The sequence below is a fragment of the Tachypleus tridentatus genome, chromosome 8, assembly GCF_004210375.1.
Source record: "Tachypleus tridentatus isolate NWPU-2018 chromosome 8, ASM421037v1, whole genome shotgun sequence".
Classification (NCBI taxonomy): Eukaryota; Metazoa; Arthropoda; class Merostomata; order Xiphosura; family Limulidae; genus Tachypleus; species Tachypleus tridentatus.
Window position 1 is genome coordinate 55,036,693 of NC_134832.1, and position 18,072 is coordinate 55,054,764.

Sequence of the window (18,072 nt, forward strand, 5' to 3'; positions counted from 1 at the left end):
ACTTTCAGTGTTTCTGAGAAATAATGTTGTAACAGAAGTTAAAGGAGAGCCCTCCAGGTAGGAATCTTTCAAAACTTAATATAACGGGTTGAATGAGGTATTGTTGGCCATGACAATGTTCATTCATTTTAAGAATTTCTCGGGCTACGAAACTTCGTTGTTATTGGCTTTTGAATACACAAATTGTGTCGATTTACCAATCAAACACACAAACTATGGTAACTTGGTTAGTAATAGGTTTAAGATCAGTGAAGTAATTAAACGAATGACAAGAATAAACAAATAAGTCTAGGAACTAAAACAGAAAACCGTCAAGGGAGTTCGATTTGTCAGAATTTCGTTTTGCTGTTAACAATATTCATGAGTGGAGATTTCTGCCTGATAATTTGGAATAAATTTCATACGAACTCGTTCAGTTGTTAAGTCACTCTGTAGAAGTCCATAAGAGTGTATGTTTGACTTTAAAGCAAAGTCATAATGGACTGTCTTTTATATCTACCGTTTGGTTCTTTGTTGTTGTTGTTTTTGGAACTTCGCGCAAATATACACGAGTGTTTACAGCGCTCGCTGTCCATAATTTAGCGATGTAAGACTGGATGGAAGGCAGCTAGTCATCACTACCAACCGCTAACTCTTAGGCCACTCTTTTACCGACGAATAGTGGGACTGACCGTCACATTATAACGCCCACACGGCTGAAAGGCCGAGCATATTTGGCGCGACCGGGATTCGAACCTGCAACCCTCGGATTACTAGTTGAACGATTGAACACACTAGGCCATGTTGGTGCCTTTATACGGTGTCACACCTTAATTTGGTTTAAATAATATAATTCTGCCGGGCCCCCTAAACAGTCTGAGGTATAAATAAATTAAACTTTTAATTCGGTCCCTTTTGTATGGGCCCGGCATGGCCTAGTGTGTTCAGGCGTTCGTCTCTAATCCGAGGGTCGCAGGTTCGAATCCCGGTTGCAGCAAACATGCTCGGCCTTTCAGCCGTGGGGCGTTAATAAAGTGACGGTCAATCCCAATATTCGTTGGTAAAAGAGCAGCCGAGTAGCCCAAGAGTTGGCGGTGGGTGGTGATGATTAACTGCTTTCCCTCTAGTCTTACACTGTTAAATTAGGGACGGCTAGCACAGATAGCCCTGGAGTAGCTTTGTGCGAAATTCAAAACAAACAAACAAACCCTTTGTATGAACTGCGAAAAAGAAAATGGTCGTTAATATATGCCAGTCTGTAAGGTTTTGTAAGCACAAAACACCACAAAAAAGATAATGAATTCATGAGGTTATTTAAAGATGAATTTCAATTGTTAATATCCTACAACACGATTTCTGCGACACAGAAAAATACTAGACACACTGCATTGTGGCATATTTCCTGATGAGTTGATGTTGCACTGGCCAATTCAGAGTATAGGAAAAAGTCACGTGCTTCCTCAAACCGCAATTTACGTGATATATAATGTTAGAATAGAAGACATGACACACCGTTTACTGATAGGTTACAGATATATAGAATAATGCGATCTCTAAGCTGCGTATTTCATCTGGATAGGCCTACAGCCGCCACTGACGACAAGTGAACTTTTACAGTAAAATTTATTGGTGTGAAAATATCTGGCTATCAGAGAGTTAAAGTTCACTCAATCCACGAGAATACGATTTATTTCGTATTTCGAAAAAAATCTGCCTTGACACGGGGACGGAAAGTTATATGTTCAGTCTATTGGATTAACTCGTATCTAATAAGGGTAAGAAAAATGAAAGTTTATTCAGATTAAAAATGGGATATTGAACTAACATTTTTACCAATTATATATTTGTCTTTGTTAGTAATGTAGGTATGTTGTTTAATTATGACATCCATATTTCATGTTTTAAGCTTGTAAAAGTTTTAAATATCGTTCGTTCTAGACTTACGTCACAAGTTTTTCAAATAGCCGTTTAGTTCACGAAAGCTAAAATTAGATAATTATTCTCAGATTTCTTTTTAATCTTTCCCTAAAAGAAAAAAAAAAACACCAAGTTTTATGCGGTTAAAAATCCACGATTCATAAGGTTTTCCTTAAAAATATAAAGACAACCTCGCTTTTGTATGGTTAAATATCCATTATCCATAAGTTTTTCCTTTGAAAAACACGGTCTAGGTTGTATATGGTTAAAAATCTACGATTCATAAGCTCACCAAACAAGAATCTATAACAGCATCTACAAAACACCTTAATGAGCATGTTTTTCAAGCACATCCTTAAACGAATATTACTAGTTTCAGGTTTTAAGAAAATAGTTACCCTAAGTGCCTTTATAGTCCAATGATAAATACATACCAAGGCTTCAAAAGCTTTGAACCATTTTTCTAGTAATACAAAATTTATAATCACAGAACTCAATGCAAAAACATTTAAAATAACACAATATTTACTTTGTTCATCAAAATAAACAGAAGTTTCGCTTATCTCAATTAAATGCACACGTTATTAAGTCTTGCAACAACAATATTTCCGTATTATTTGTCTCAGCAACAACAATATGTCCATCAGCCAACGCAGCTTTGTGTAATTATAAATGGCACTTGTACTCGATAAACTCTGTCTTGTCTGGGATCTCTCTAAACCTTATTATTTGTCTCAGCAACAACAATATTTCCGTATTATTTGTCCCAGCAACAACAATATGTCCATCAGCCAACGCAGCTTTGTGTGATTATAAATGGCACTTGTACTCGATAAACTCTGTCTTGTCTGGGATCTCTCTAAACCTTATTATTTGTCTCAGCAACAACAATATTTCCGTATTATTTGTCTCAGAAACAACAATATGTCCATCAGCCAAAGCAGCTTTGTGTAATTATAAATGGCACTTGTACTCGATAAACTCTGTCTTGTCTGGGATCTCTCTAAACCTTATTATTTGTCTCAGCAACAACAATATTTCCGTATTATTTGTCTCAGAAACAACAATATGTCCATCAACCAACACAGGTTTGTGTAATTATAAATGGCACTTGTACTCGATAAACTCTGTCTTGTCTGGGATCTCTCTAAACCTTATTATTTGTCTCAGCAACAACAATATTTCCGTATTATTTGTCCCAGCAACAACAATATGTCCATCAGCCAACGCAGCTTTGTGTGATTATAAATGGCACTTGTACTCGATAAACTCTGTCTTGTCTGGGATCTCTCTAAACCTTATTATTTGTCTCAGCAACAACAATATTTCCGTATTATTTGTCTCAGAAACAACAATATGTCCATCAGCCAAAGCAGCTTTGTGTAATTATAAATGGCACTTGTACTCGATAAACTCTGTCTTGTCTGGGATCTCTCTAAACCTTATTATTTGTCTCAGCAACAACAATATTTCCGTATTATTTGTCTCAGAAACAACAATATGTCCATCAACCAACGCAGGTTTGTGTAATTATAAATGGCACTTGTACTCGATAAATTCTGTCTTGTCTGGGATCTCTCTAAACCTTATTATTTGTCTCAGCAACAACAATATTTCCATTAAACAACATGTAATCAGAAGTTTTAGTTAGTACGAATAAAATCAGATTATTAAAACATTTATTTTTTCCACCCAATAGTTTAGTGTTGATGTTCCAACACATTTATAAAACACTATATTTTGAATAATTTTAGAAAACAAATTGTTTTACCTTTTTGATAAAATCTTTGACGACGAATTCTTATCTTAATACTATGTTTGAAGTTCACAGCATCGTCACAGTAAACATCGTCGTATACAGTCCTGTCCTCTCTGTCGACGGTGCATCATGACAGTAGTCCTGCATCTCTATTTTTATTGAACAAGGCTCAGTCGTACGACTGTAATATCCAAAGATTATTTAGTGTTGAATTTATGTTTTCAGATTCGTATGCTAAACAGAAGGTATTTTAACAAGTTTATGTTTTATTGAATTTCGATGAAAATTTATGCTAAACCGTTACACACTTCATTGTGGCGTAAATTACAAGTTTCCAGATAGATATGAAACATTCATTCTGCTAAGCAGGTGTTTCAATACTGTTTTATAATGACAATTTTGAGTATTTTCTTAGCAAGTGGTTGTTGAAAAATGAACTAATTCTTTCGTTTCTCATAACTCTCCTTTAACCCAGAAAGCAAATATGTCATGAAGCTAAACGATTTGGTTTGATTTTGTTGACTCTGTAGAAGTGCGAGAGATTTTCGATTTCGAGTAGATCAAACGTGTACTTTCTCGAGGCAGTCAATGTCTTGTTTTGTCCATTTTGTTTTATAGGAATTTCATGTGCTCGAAGATGTTTATTTCTTCCGAAATACTGCATAAAAGGCCTAGTTATGATGTGATAGAAACTGATTTATACATACGTAGAAAAGACGATAGTTCAAAATAGTGTTTCTTTCATTAATCTACAGTTTCAATTATTATTTTCTCTGTAAGAGTTAAAAAAAAAACCATAAAATTGTGTCGAGTTTTAAATTTCAATTCTAAACAAGTTTTTCTTTTTATTTCAAATATAAATAAATTTATTTTATATGTAAACTAATTACATTCAGAAAGTTTAACCGATCGAAAATTTAAACCGTAATTATCTTTGTTAGGGTTAAACGGTAAGTTTTAAATTTAAGGAACAAACACATTATATTAATTTGCATCAGTTATGTAAATTTTGCTTTTACTACGTTCACTTATTATTTTTTAACTTTTAATTATTTTCTTAAAGTAATGTATTTAAATCTAGCAAATTAATTGTATAATGAAGAATTGTAGAAAAAATTCTAATACAAAATTGAAATCGAAAGTTATACAACTTCTCTACATAAAAACTGATTACTAAATTTCGTTTGTCTTTAAAATAAGAATAATTCAATTTCAAACAAACATATATCGCTTCCTTTAACCAACGTAGCATTCGTTAATTATAAATGACAATTAGAACTCTCTTTCGCTGTCACTAGAAGCTTACACATTACTGAAATAAAAGTAAATGAGAAACTTGGAAGCAATTTTCTCTTTCAAAACAAAAGAAATTATGGTAATCATAAGAATTATTTCTAAGTACGGAGATCTATCTGTTTTTATTGTCATTAATTTAGGAAATTCTAGCATAATTTCTTCCGTAAGAATAACTACGTATCATATAGTTTCTAAATCTACGACTTCCATATTTTTGAAAGTGTTTGTTTGTTTGAATTTCGCGCAAAGATACACGAGGGTTACATGCGCTAATTTAGTCGTCCCTGAATTAGGAGAGCAAGACAAGAGGAAAGGCAGCTAGTCATCACCACCTACCACCAACTCTTGGGCTACTCTTTAACCAACGAATAGTGCGATTGACCGTCACATTATAACGCCCACACGGCTGAAAGGGCGAGCATGTTTGGCGCGACGGGGATGCGAACCCGCGACCCTCAGATTACGAGTCGCACGCCTTAACGCGCTTGGCCATGCCGGGCCTATCCACAGTCACTATGACAACTGAAAATCAAAGAAGCAAATCAACAATAGTCAGTATTCAGAAATTTAAAACTCATCCAATGAAACAGAGAAACTAAAACAGCGCACAGCTTCGCAGTGCAATTTTCTTATAACTGGTTATTTTGGGTGTTATGAAAATGTGGGCGTTGTCACTGTAAGTCGTTGAGAAAAACAAAGTGTAATTACGACGCTTAAATGTTTCGTTTGAAATGTGCTGTTTTAAATTAATCACATAGTTATACATTGGGCTCTCTGTGCTCTGCCCACCAAGGGTATCGAAACCCAGTTTTTTGCGTCGTACATCCGAAGACATACCGTTGTGCCACTGGGGGGGGGGTTGTTTGAGATGTGAAAGAATAACACGAATCTTGAAAATGAAATATACTTCAATAACCTGACTCCAAACTTTAAGGCCCAGCATGGCCAGCTTGTTAAGGCGTGTGGGCGTAATAATGTTACAATCAATCCCAGTATTCGTTGGTAAAAGAGTAGCCCAAGAGTTTATGGAGGGTGGTGATGACTAGCTGCCTTCCCTCAAGTCGTACACTGCTGAATTAGGGACGGCTAGCGCAGATAGCCCTCGTGTAGCTTTGCGCGAAATTCAAAATTAAAACGAACCAAACTTTAAAATATTTAAGAAAATAACATGACGTCAAGATATTTTGAACAAAGCCTTCGTTAAATAAACACTTTCAGTGTTTCTGAGAAATAATGTTGTAACAGAAGTTAAAGGAGAGCCCTCCAGGTAGGAATCTTTCAAAACTTAATATAACGGGTTGAATGAGGTATTGTTTGCCATGACAATGTTCATTCATTTTAAGAATTTCTCGGGCTACGAAACTTCGTTGTTATTGGCTTTTGAATACACAAATTGTGTCGATTTACCAATCAAACACACAAACTATGGTGACTTGGTTAGTAATAGGTTTAAGATCAGTGAAGTAATTAAACGAATGACAAGAATAAACAAATAAGTCTAGGAACTAAAACAGAAAACCGTCAAAGGAGTTCGATTTGTCAGAATTTCGTTTTGCTGTTAACAATATTCATGAGTGGAGATTTCTGCCTGATAATTTGGAATAAATTTCATACGAACTCGTTCAGTTGTTAAGTCACTCTGTAGAAGTTCATAAGTGTGTATGTTTGACTTTAAAGCAAAGTCATAATTGACTGTCTTTTATATCTACCGTTTGGTTCTTTGTTGTTGTTGTTTTTGGAATTTCGCGCAAATATACACGAGTGTTATCAGCGCTAGCTGTCCATAATTTAGCGATGTAAGACTGGATGGAAGGCAGCTAGTCATCACTACCAACCGCTAACTTCTAGGCCACTCTTTTACCGACGAATAGTGGGATTGGCCGTAACATTATAACGCACACACGGCTGAAAGGCCGAGCATGTTTGGCGCGACCGGGATTCGAACCCGCAACCCTCGGATTACTAGTTGAACGATTGAACACACTGGGCCATGTTGGTGCCTTTATACGGTGTCACACCTTAATTTGGTTTAAATAATATAATTCTGCCGGGCCCCCCTAAACAGTCTGAGATATAAATAAATTAAACTTTTAATTCGGTACCTTTTGTATGGGCCCGGCATGGCCTAGTGTGTTCAGGCGTTCGACTCTAATCCGAGGTTCGCAGGTTCGAATCCCGGTTGCAGCAAACATGCTCGGCCTTTCAGCCGTGGGGCGTTAATAAAGTGACGGTCAATCCCAATATTCGTTGGTAAAAGAGTAGCCGAGTAGCCCAAGAGTTGGCGGTGGGTGGTGATGATTAACTGCTTTCCCTCTAGTCTTACACTGTTAAATTAGGGACGGCTAGCACAGATAGCCCTGGAGTAGCTTTGTGCGAAATTCAAAACAAACAAACAAACCCTTTTGTATGAACTGCGAAAAAGAAAATGGTCGTTAATAGATGCCAGTCTGTAAGGTTTTGTAAGCACAAAACACCACAAAAAGATAATCAATTCATGAGGTTATTTAAAGATGAATTTCAATTGTTAATATCCTACAACACGATTTCTGCGACACAGAAAAATACTAGACACACTGCATTGTGGCATATTTCCTGATGAGTTGATGTTGCACTGGCCAATTCAGAGTATAGGAAAAAGTCACGTGCTTCCTCGAACCGCAATTTACGTGATATATAATGTTAGAATAGAAGACATGACACACCGTTTACTCATAGGTTACAGATATATAGAATAATGCGATCTCTAAGCTGCGTATTTCATCTGATAGGCCTACAGCCGCCACTGACGACAAGTGAACTTTTACAGTAAAAATTTATTGGTGTGAAAAATATCTGGCTATCAGAGAGTTAAAGTTCACTCTCAATCCACGAGAATACGATTTATTTCGTATTTCGAAAAAAATCTGCCTTGACACGGGGACGGAAAGTTATATGTTCAGTCTATTGGATTAACTCGTATCTAGTAAGGGTAAGAAAAATGAAAGTTTATTCAGATTAAAATGAAATATTGAACTAACATTTTTACCAATTATATCTTTGTCTTTGTTGGGAATGTAGGTATGTTGTTTAATTATGACATCCATATCTCATGTTTTAAGCTTGTAAAAGTTTTAAATATCGTTCGTTCTAGACTTACGTCACAAGTTTTTCCAATAGCCGTTTAGTTCACGAAAGCTAAAATTAGATAATTATTCTCAGATTTCTTTTTAATCTTTCCCTAAAAAGAAAAAAAAACACCAAGTTTTATGTGGTTAAAATCCACAATTCATAAGGTTTTCCTTAAAATATATAAGAGAAACTCGCTTTTGTATGGTTAAATATCCATTATCCATAAGTTTTTCCTTTGAAAAACACGGTCTAGGTTGTATGTGGTTAAAAATCTACGATTCATAAGCTCACCAAACAAGAGTCTATAACAGCATCTACAAAAAACCTTAATGAGCATGTTTAACATGCTTAAACAAATATTACTAGTTTCAGGTTTTAAGAAAATAGTTACCCTAAGTGCCTTTATAGTCCAATGATAAATACATATCAAGGCTTCAAAAGCTTTGAACCATTTTTCTAGCAATACAAAATTTATAATCACAGAACTCAATGCAAAAACATTTTAAATAACACAATATTTACTTTCTTCATCAAAATAAATAGAAGTTTTGCTTATCTCAATTAAATGCACACGTTATTAAGTCTTGCAACAACAATATTTCCGTATTATTTGTCTCAGCAACAACAATATGTCCATTAACCAACGCAGCTTTGTGTAATTATAAATTGCATTTGAACCAGATATATTCTGTCTTGACTGGAATCTCTCTAAACCTTATTATTTGTCTCAGCAACAACAATATTTCCGTATTATTTGTCTCAGCAACAACAATATTTCCGTATTATTTGTCCCAGCAACAACAATATGTCCATCAGCCAACGCAGGTTTGTGTAATTATAAATGGCACTTGTACTCGATAAACTCTGTCTTGTCTGGGATCTCTCTAAACCTTATTATTTGTCTCAGCAACAACAATATTTCCGTATTATTTGTCCCAGCAACAACAATATGTCCATCAGCCAAAGCAGCTTTGTGTAATTATAAATGGCACTTGTACTCGATAAACTCTGTCTTGTCTGGGATCTCTCTAAACCTTATTATTTGTCTCAGCAACAACAATATTTCCGTATTATTTGTCTCAGAAACAACAATATTTTCGTATTATTTGTCCCAGCAACAACAATATGCCCATCAGCCAACGCAGCTTTGTGTAATTATAAATGGCACTTGTACTCGATAAATTCTGTCTTGTCTGGGATCTCTCTAAACCTTATTATTTGTCTCAGCAACAACAATATTTCCGTATTATTTGTCTCAGAAACAACAATATGTCCATCAGCCAAAGCAGCTTTGTGTAATTATAAATGGCACTTGTACTCGATAAACTCTGTCTTGTCTGGGATCTCTCTAAACCTTATTATTTGTCTCAGCAACAACAATATTTCCGTATTATTTGTCTCAGAAACAACAATATGTCCATCTACCAACACAGGTTTGTGTAATTATAAATGGCACTTGTACTCGATAAACTCTGTCTTGTCTGGGATCTCTCTAAACCTTATTATTTGTCTCAGAAACAACAATATTTCCGTATTATTTGTCCCAGCAACAACAATATGTCCATCAGCCAACGCAGGTTTGTGTAATTATAAATGGCACTTGTACTCGATAAACTCTGTCTTGTCTGGGATCTCTCTAAACTTTATTATTTGTCTCAGCAACAACAATATTTCCGTATTATTTGTCTCAGAAACAACAATATTTCCGTATTATTTGTCCCAGCAACAACAATATGTCCATTAACCAACGCAGCTTTGTGTAATTATAAATTGCATTTGAACCAGATATATTCTGTCTTGACTGGAATCTCTCTAAACCTTATTATTTGTCTCAGCAACAACAATATTTCCGTATTATTTGTCTCAGCAACAACAATATTTCCGTATTATTTGTCCCAGCAACAACAATATGTCCATCAGCCAACGCAGCTTTGTGTAATTATAAATGGCACTTGTACTCGATAAACTCTGTCTTGTCTGGGATCTCTCTAAACTTTATTATTTGTCTCAGCAACAACAATATTTCCGTATTATTTGTCTCAGAAACAACAATATTTCCGTATTATTTGTCTCAGCAACAACAATATTTCCGTATTATTTGTCCCAGCAACAACAATATGTCCATCAGCCAACGCAGCTTTGTGTAATTATAAATGGCACTTGTACTCGATAAACTCTGTCTTGTCTGGGATCTCTCTAAACTTTATTATTTGTCTCAGCAACAACAATATTTCCGTATTATTTGTCTCAGAAACAACAATATTTCCGTATTATTTGTCCCAGCAACAACAATATGTCCATCAGCCAACGCAGGTTTGTGTAATTATAAATTACACTTGAACCAGATAAATTCTGTCTTGTCTGGGATCTCTCTAAACCTTATTATTTGTCTCAGCAACAACAATATTTCCGTATTATTTGTCTTAGAAACAACAATATGTCCATCAGCCAAAGCAGCTTTGTGTATTATAAATGGCACTTGTACTCGATAAACTCTGTCTTGTCTGGGATCTCTAAACCTTATTATTTGTCTCAGCAACAACAATATTTCCGTATTATTTGTCTCAGAAACAACAATATTTCCGTATTATTTGTCCCAGCAACAACAATATGTCCATTAACCAACGCAGCTTTGTGTAATTATAAATTGCATTTGAACCAGATATATTCTGTCTTGACTGGAATCTCTCTAAACCTTATTATTTGTCTCAGCAACAACAATATTTCCGTATTATTTGTCTCAGCAACAACAATATTTCCGTATTATTTGTCCCAGCAACAACAATATGTCCATCAGCCAACGCAGCTTTGTGTAATTATAAATGGCACTTGTACTCGATAAACTCTGTCTTGTCTGGGATCTCTAAACTTTATTATTTGTCTCAGCAACAACAATATTTCCGTATTATTTGTCTCAGAAACAACAATATTTCCGTATTATTTGTCTCAGCAACAACAATATTTCCGTATTATTTGTCCCAGCAACAACAATATGTCCATCAGCCAACGCAGCTTTGTGTAATTATAAATGGCACTTGTACTCGATAAACTCTGTCTTGTCTGGGATCTCTAAACTTTATTATTTGTCTCAGCAACAACAATATTTCCGTATTATTTGTCTCAGAAACAACAATATTTCCGTATTATTTGTCCCAGCAACAACAATATGTCCATCAGCCAACGCAGGTTTGTGTAATTATAAATTACACTTGAACCAGATAAATTCTGTCTTGTCTGGGATCTCTCTAAACCTTATTATTTGTCTCAGCAACAACAATATTTCCGTATTATTTGTCTCAGAAACAACAATATGTCCATCAGCCAAAGCAGCTTTGTGTAATTATAAATGGCACTTGTACTCGATAAACTCTGTCTTGTCTGGGATCTCTCTAAACCTTATTATTTGTCTCAGCAACAACAATATTTCCGTATCATTTGTCTCAGAAACAACAATATGTCCATCAACCAACGCAGGTTTGTGTAATTATAAATGGCACTTGTACTCGATAAATTCTGTCTTGTCTGGGATCTCTCTAAACCTTATTATTTGTCTCAGCAACAACAATATTTCCGTATTATTTGTCTCAGAAACAACAATATGTCCATCAACCAACACAGGTTTGTGTAATTATAAATGACACTTCTACTCGATAAATTCTGTCTTGTCTGGGATCTCTCTAAACCTTATTATTTGTCTCAGCAACAACAATATTTCAGTATTATTTGTCCCAGCAACAACAATATGTCCATTAATCAACGCAGCTTTGTGTAATTATAAATTGCATTTGAACCAGATATATTCTGTCTTGACTGGGAACTCTCTAAACCTTATTATTTTTCTCAACAACAACATTTCCGTATTATTTGTCCCAGCAACAACAATATGTCCATTAACCAACGCAGGTTTGTGTAATTCTAAATTACACTTGAACCAGATAAATTCGGTCTTGACTGGGATCTCTAAACCGTATTATTTGTCTCAGCAACAACAATATTTCCGTATTATTTGTCTCAGCAACAACAATATTTCCGTATTATTTGTCCCAGCAACAACAATATGTCCATCAGCCAACGCAGGTTTGTGTAATTATAAATGGCACTTGTACTCGATAAATTCTGTCTTGTCTGGGATCTCTCTAAACCTTATTATTTGTCTCAGCAACAACAATATTTCCATTAAACAACATGTAATCAGAAGTTTTAGTTAGTACGAATAAAATCAGATTATTAAAACATTTATTTTTTCCACCCAATAGTTTAGTGTGGATGTTCCAACACATTTATAAAACACTATATTTTGAATAATTTTAGAAAACAAATTGTTTTACCTTTTTGATAAAATCTTTGACGACGAATTCTTATCTTAATACTATGTTTGAAGTTCACAGCATCGTCACAGTAAACATCGTCGTATACAGTCCTGTCATCTCTGTCGACGGTGCATCGTGACAGTAGTCCTGCATCTCTGTTTTTATTGAACAAGGCTCAGTCGTACGACTGTAATATCCAAAGATTATTTAGTGTTGAATTTATGTTTTCAGATTCGTATGCTAAACAGAAGGTATTTTAACAAGTTTATGTTTTATTGAATTTCGATGAAAATTTATGCTAAACCGTTACACCCTTCATTGTGGCATTGATTACAAGTTTCCAGATAGATATGAAACATTCATTCTGCTAAGCAGGTGTTTCAATACTGTTTTATAATGACAATTTTGAGTATTTTCTTAGCAAGTGGTTGTTGAAAAATGAACTAATTCTTTCGTTTCTCATAACTCTCCTTTAACCCAGAAAGCAAATATGTCATGAAGCTAAACGATTTGGTTTGATTTTGTTGACTCTGTAGAAGTGCGAGAGATTTTCGATTTCGAGTAGATCAAATGTGTACTTTCTCGATGCAGTAAATGTTTTGTTTTGTCCATTGGTTTTATAGGAATTTCATGTGCTCGAAGATGTTTATTTCTTCCGAAATACTGCATAAAAGGCCTAGTTATGATGTGATAGAAACTGATTTATACATACGTAGAAAAGACGATAGTTTAAAATCGTGTTTCTTTCATTAATCTACAGTTTCAATTATTATTTTCTCTGTAAGAGTTTAAAAAAAACCATAAAATTGTGTCGAGTTTTAAATTTCAATTCTAAACAAGTTTTTCTTTTTTATTTCAAATATAAATAAATTTATTTTATATGTAAACTAATTACCTTCAGAAAGTTTAACCGATCGAAAATTTAAACCGTAATTATCTTTGTTAGGGTTAAACGGTAAGTTTTAAATTTAAGGAACAAACACATTATATTAATTTGCATCAGTTATGTAAATTTTGCTTTTACTACGTTCACTTATTATTTTTTAACTTTTAGTTATTTTCTTAAAGTAATGTATTTAAATCTAGCAAATTAATTGTATAATGAAGAATTGTAGAAAAAATTCTAATAGAAAATTGAAATCGAAAGTTATACAACTTCTCTACATAAAAACTGATTACTAAATTTCGTTTGTCTTTAAAATAAGAATAATTCAATTTCAAACAAACATATATCGCTTCCTTTAACCAACGTAGCATTCGTTAATTATAAATGACAATTAGAACTCTCTCTTTCGCTGTCACTAGAAGCTTACACATTACTGAAATAAAAGTAAATGAGAAACTTGGAAGCAATTTTCTCTTTCAAAACAAAAGAAATTATGGTATTCATAAGAATTATTTCTAAGTACGGAGATCTATCTGTTTTTATTGTCATTAATTTAGGAAATTCTAGCATAATTTCTTCCGTAAGAATAACTACGTATCATATAGTTTCTAAATCTACGACTTCCATATTTTTGAAAGTGTTTGTTTGTTTGAATTTCGCGCAAAGCTACACGAGGGTTACCTGCGCTAATTTAGTCGTCCCTGAATTAGGAGAGCAAGACAAGAGGAAAGGCAGCTAGTCATCACCACCTACCACCAACTCTTGGGCTACTCTTTAACCAACGAATTGTGCGATTGACCGTCACATTATAACGCCCACACGGCTGAAAGGGCGAGCATGTTTGGCGCGACGGGGATGCGAACCCGCGACCCTCAGATTACGAGTCGCACGCCTTAACGCGCTTGGCCATGCCGGGCCTATCCACAGTCACTATGACAACTGAAAATCAAAGAAGCAAATCAACAATAGTCAGTATTCAGAAATTTAAAACTCATCCAATGAAACAGATAAACTAATACAGCGCACAGCTTAGCAGTGCAATTTTCTAAAAACTGGTTATTTTGGGTGTTATGAAAATGTGGGCGTTGTCACTGTAAGTCGTTGAGAAAAACAAAGTGTAATTACGACGCTTAAATGTTTCGTTTGAAATGTGCTGTTTTAAATTAATCACATAGTTATACAATGGGCTCTCTGTGCTCTGCCCACCAAGGGTATCGAAACCCAGTTTTTAGCGTCGTACATCCGGAGACATACCGTTGTGCCACTGGGGAGGGGAAGCTCGTTTGAGATGTGAAAGAATAACACGAATCTTGAAAATGAAATATACTTCAATAACCTGACTCCAAACTTTAAGGCCCAGCATGGCCAGCTTGTTAAGGCGTGTGGGCGTAATAATGTTACGATCAATCCCACTATTCGTTGGTAAAAGAGTAGCCCAAGAGTTTGTGGAGGGTGGTGGTGACTAGCTGCCTTCCCTCAAGTCGTACACTGCTAAATTAGGGACGGCTAGCGCGGATAGCCCTCGTGTAGCTTTGCGCGAAATTCAAAACAAAACAAACTAAACTTTAAAATATTTAAGAAAATAACATGACGTCAAGATACTTTGAACAAAGCCTTCGTTAAATAAACACTTTCAGTGTTTCTGAGAAATAATGTTGTAACAGAAGTTAAAGGAGAGCCCTCCAGGTAGGAATCTTTCAAAACTTAATATAACGGGTTGAATGAGGTATTGTTTGCCATGACAATGTTCATTCATTTTAAGAATTTCTCGGGCTACGAAACTTCGTTGTTATTGGCTTTTGAATACACAAATTGTGTCGGTTTACCAATCAAACACACAAACTATGGTGACTTGGTTAGTAATAGGTTTAAGATCAGTGAAGTAATTAAACGAATGACAAGAATAAACAAATAAGTCTAGGAACTAAAACAGAAAACCGTCAAAGGAGTTCGATTTGTCAGAATTTCGTTTTGCTGTTAACAATATTCATGAGTGGAGATTTCTGTCTGATAATTTGGAATAAATTTCATACGAACTCGTTCAGTTGTTAAGTCACTCTGTAGAAGTCCATATGAGTGCATGTTTGACTTTAAAGCAAAGTCATAATAGACTGTCTTTTATATCTACCGTTTGGTTCTTTGTTGTTGTTGTTTTTGGAATTTCGCGCAAATATACACGAGTGTTTTCAGCGCTAGCTGTCCATAATCTAGCGATGTAAGACTGGATGGAAGGCAGCTAGTCATCACTACCAACCGCTGACTTTTAGGCCACTCTTTTACCGACGAATAGTGGGATTGACCATCACATTATAACGGCCCCACGGCTGAAAGGGTAAGCATGTTTGGTGTTACGGAGATTTGAACCCGCGATCCTCAGATTACGAGTCGAGAGCCTTAACCACCTGGTCATGCCAGTGCCTGTTAAAAAACGCACAAGTGAGTTCGTAAACACGACACTGTCCCATCGAGGGACAAAAGTCAACAAAAGATTTCTAAGAGAAGAAATAACTCCACCTAGTTTATCTTAGACGACATTCTGATAATGTTTTACTTCTAGTAACCTTCATTCATTATTCAACGTTTTGCCTAACTAAGAGGTAGATTTAAAAGTAACTTATTATACTGAAGGACTCTCAATGGAAAGACTGTAAAAATTTATTTATCATTTCTTAAGACTTAGAGCAACAAACAATAAAATATCTGCTGTTCATTGCTGAGCAAAATGACAAAATAACAAACCCATAATGTAGTGTGTGTTTTTCCCTCTTTCTGACTTTAGTTAGAACATATTTTTGTACCAATTCCACTAATAAACCTTAGTCTAACGAAAGGTTTGTTTCTTGTTTTAATTTTCAAGCAAAGCTACTCGAGAGCTATCTGCGCTAGCCGTCCCTAATTTACCAGTATAAGTCTAGAGGGAAAGCAGCTAGTCATCACCACCTACCGCCAACTCTTGGGCTACTCTTTTACCAACGAATAGTGGAATTGACCGTCACTTATAACGCCCCCACGGTTGAAATGGCGAACATGTTTGGTGCGACCGGGATTCGAACCCGCGACCCTTATATATATACACACATTCAATATTAATTTTGTTGCCAAGAGGCTATCTGTTAAACATACAGAAACATCAAACTACCAAGAACCAGCAAGTATTTTTTGTTGTCGTTGCCCTTAAACATACACACTTACGGTGAACATTTTTTTTTCTTTACCTCGAAACATTCCACCAAGTAAAATTTAAGTGTAATAGAAAATCGTGGATGTTATAAAGAATGAAACTGATCAGATATGTAATATTACAAAATAAATAACCTCATGAAGACGATAAAAGCATATATTTTATGATACACATCACTCAGCGCAGCTGTCTTACACTTTAGTATTGAACTAATTTTGTGATGTTCACTTGTGATATCGAAGAGCAGAAACAAACAAAGATGACGTTTCTATTTTTCAACGATTCTCTCGCACGTGTGTCGGTCCCCTTCTGGTATAGGGGTAAGTTTTTGGAGTTACAGCGCTAAAATCAGGGGTTCGATTCCAGTCGGTAGGCTCAGAAGATAGCCCAATGTGGCTTTGCTGGACTATAAACACACACACACTATTCTTGGTCCCCCGCTGGTACAACGGTAAGTTCATGGAGTTACAACGCTAAAACCAGAGGTTCGATTCTAGTCGGTGGGCGCAGAAGATAGCCCAATGTGGCTTTGCTAGACGAAAACACACATATTCTTATGTCTCTCAATCTATAATGTTGAAAGAAATGTATAATCAATTTAACCTCAAGGTAATTAACAAATGAATCCAAAATTCCTCGAGAACACACTTCTCGAAGTGTAAAAAGTTTTAATTTACTCAAAAACTGATAACTTATCTGGCGAATGCTTTAAATATTCCATTCCATAAAATTCAACATAGTTAATCTGGTAACTGTCCGTAATCCATGTATGGTAAACACAAATATATACAAATACATATACTGACACCGAATAGATGAGGCCTTGCACTTTGTTTGTTTGTTAAATTTATCGTTACAAAAGGTGTGTATGTGTATTTCTTATAGCAAAGCCGCATTGGGCTATCTGCTATGCCCACCAAGGGGAATGGAACTAATACACACACATACAAGATATATATACATGAAATAAAAAACAGAAACATTGAGATTACACTACGTGACAAAATTTTACTTTTTCTTGTTTCTGTACAGAAAGTGTCATTTCCCAATTGCTTATGTCTAAAGTAAATGGAAAAGACCTATTTTTCTCTTCAAACTTTGCTTTTTTGACCTGATAGCGTATAATGAAAACATGATGAGACACTATATTTGGGATCTGATATGTGAAAGTGATTTACATTACAGTCGCAAATCTCGAAAAACTACTCACTTCTAAACATTTTTGTATAACTTTAGTATAAATACATGTAAACCTTGATTCATATGTTGTTTTATTCAAACCTTATGTAAATGAAAATGTGCAAATTTGTCCATTTTTACACAGAAAATAGGTTAATTTCTAAATTTCATTATCCAGGTCACAAAAGCAAAGTTTGAAGGCAATAATGCCCATTTTCTATACTTTTACAACATAAGCAATTAAGAAATAACACATACTATTCAGGAACAAAATATGTGTTACATAATGTTATGTATTTGTGTTACATATATTTATGTACTTGTGTTACCTAGTGTTATGTACTTGTGTTAAATACTGTTGTGTATTTGTGTTACATAGTGTTGTGTATTTGTGTTACATAGTGTTGTGTACTTGTGTTACATAGTGTTGTGTATTTGTGTTACATAGTGTTGTGTA

At 35.0% G+C, this 18,072-nt stretch overlaps 1 long non-coding RNA gene across 1 annotated transcript in view; it reads right to left on the minus strand.

Annotated features, from left to right (window-relative positions):
- Positions 1 to 3,696: 3,696 nt before the first annotated feature.
- Positions 3,697 to 18,072, minus strand: part of LOC143224155 (uncharacterized) — a 31,903-nt gene continuing 17,527 nt past the window's right edge. Inside the window, exons 2-3 of the long non-coding RNA XR_013013236.1 lie at positions 12,388 to 12,556; positions 3,697 to 3,836 (exon numbers count right to left, since the gene is read on the minus strand). This is a non-coding gene — a long non-coding RNA (uncharacterized LOC143224155). The remainder of the gene's footprint in view (positions 3,837 to 12,387; positions 12,557 to 18,072) is intronic.